The sequence below is a fragment of the Nanorana parkeri genome, unplaced genomic scaffold (assembly GCF_000935625.1).
Source record: "Nanorana parkeri isolate BGI_ZX_2015 unplaced genomic scaffold, ASM93562v1 scaffold760, whole genome shotgun sequence".
In the NCBI taxonomy this organism is placed as follows: Eukaryota; Metazoa; Chordata; class Amphibia; order Anura; family Dicroglossidae; genus Nanorana; species Nanorana parkeri.
In genome coordinates this window covers 755,806-758,177 of record NW_017307028.1, presented here as the reverse complement: position 1 = coordinate 758,177, position 2,372 = coordinate 755,806, and positions in this window count along the sequence as shown.

Below are 2,372 nucleotides of genomic sequence, written 5' to 3'. Positions count from 1 at the left end.
GGGAATAAAGAGAAGATGATGACTTTTTTGTATATTTTATTGTCCTTTATAACCCTTTTTTTAAGCCCGTTTGTTTCTTCATCTCCGGGGAATGTTAGGTTCTAAGTGGTTATTCTGTGAATTATTTCTAGAAAAGTTTTATATGTTTAGCTTCTAGAGAGAAATGTGTTTTTTTTAATTTCCTTTTTCATTGTTTTTATAGTAAATAAGGATTATTCAAGTATTCATAGTAAAGTAGGTGTATCTCTGTAATACCCACCTTTGTGCCATGGAAGGGGGTCCCCTACACACAGCCCTGAGTCCAGCGGCACCTGTCTCCTCCGTTCCCCGCCGCACTGTGATGTCTGCCATGTGGAGCCGCCGTCGAGTGTGCACATGCGAACTGTGTGTCTCCTTAAAGATACAGCGCACAATTTTTAAGGAAGAACCCCGCCTCCTGCGATGACCGCACCCGGACGTCAGCAGGTAAAAATGCTAGCCTCACATTATTCTATGCTTTGGTTATTACAGAGCTTGTCCCCGTATTGCCTAGCGTTTAGTTGAATTGTATTTCCTGTGCACCAAAACCTAGCTTTCTTCCTGACCACAAATCTTGCTGCCTACCCCTGACCCCAGGTACTCTCACGGATTACGACTTTGGATATCGATTTGGCTACGACGTTTCGGTCACCACCACATGAGAGACCGTGCATTATTCAGGTTTATTCGTGTGGAGGTACCATTTGTGCTGGCAAGTCCCCTGCATCTGGGCTCCTCTACTTCCTGATAATCTCAGACTTCCTCCGGTAGTCACTAACTACACCCCCTAATAGTTGGGACCAGTTGACCCTGCTAGGTTATATTTAGGTACATTTTAAGTGTTTTTTCCCTTTTTTTTTTCTTCCATTTTTTCTTTTTGTATCTTGTCTTTAAATGTTAAGGGACTCAATACTCCCATAAAACGAAGAATCAGAATTGCATAGACAGGAAGCTCATACAGGGGTCTTGCAAGAAACACATTTCCAGATCAATAAGTCCCCTACCAGCACCGATTCGGCAGACAGTCTTGTGGAGGCCTAAGCAATCTTTTTGTATTATCAGGGCACATATTTATCCTGATTTTTTGATTGGTGCAGTCATCCTGACCGTAAATTATGGGTTTTATTAGAACAAGCTTTTTCTAAAGTTTGTTAGAGTTCTCTGCCTTGGTTTGTGGTTTCATGCCCCGGGGTAATTAAACTCCATTCAAATATAGACCCCACCAGTCGAATTGCTCAAGCTTCTTTTCTATCTAAACAGCTTTGATTTTTCCTTCTCCTTTGTTTCCAATTATTGGAAATCCCTTATTTGTACCTGATTACCAGGATCCAGTCTTTCTGGGCTTAAGACAGCAAATGAAACATCAGGCTTATAAAGAAGCTCAATGGCCATCGCTGATAGATATGGCAGCGGACCCAATATTCGCCCCCCCCCTTGGGTGACTGGAGACAGAGGCAACTATGCCATTTCTTTTCATCACTCTCACCCCCCTCAGGATTTACTCTTCCTCTCACTATCTCACTCTCACTATCTTTGAGAAAGAATGTACAGATCCCTGGCCGATATGCCGGGCCCTTTCTCTTTGTTATAAACTGTTGTTACAGTCTGACGTGGAGTGGCCATTGGAGTTTGTAATTAGGTGGGAGCGGGACCTGGAGGTCTCCTTTTCTCCGAAGAAGCGATCCAGAATCTTTCGACTTACATGGAAATCTTCAATATGTAATGCATATCAGGTATCTTGATACAAGATTTTGACCAGGTGGTACAAACCAACCCCATGTGCTGCATATAATATATTCAGATTCACCCGATAGTTGCTGTCGATGTGGCTCCTCCCTTGCATACATCCTTCATATATTTTGGTCCTATGCCAGACTTCAGGCATTTTGGTCCCAGGTCCACACCATTATTAACAAATTTACAGACTGTGAGGTTCCTCTGGACCCTTCTTCTTTTCTGCTTCATCAATATTCTTTTTCTTTTAAGGGTTACAGACACTCGATCATCATTCATCATCATGCATTGGTGTGGCTAAAAAAAGGCAAAATTAAGTAACTTTTTATGAATATGGGAATCAGTGTAGTTAATCTTTGGCTAATGCTCTGGGCTTCTTTTATGACTTCTGAGGGATACAGAAGTGTAACGGGCTTCTTTTATGACTCCTGAGGGATACAGAAGTGTAACGGGCTTCTTTTATGACTCCTGAGGGATACAGAAGTGTCTTTGAACTACCCTGGATCTGTTCTAGTACCAAAAAAAGGCCCCTCATTAGCTTCAATATAGTTCCACAGAAAGAAAGAAAGAAAGAAAGTTGACAGTGAAAAAAAGTAAAAATAAAAACGGTATGGTACAAA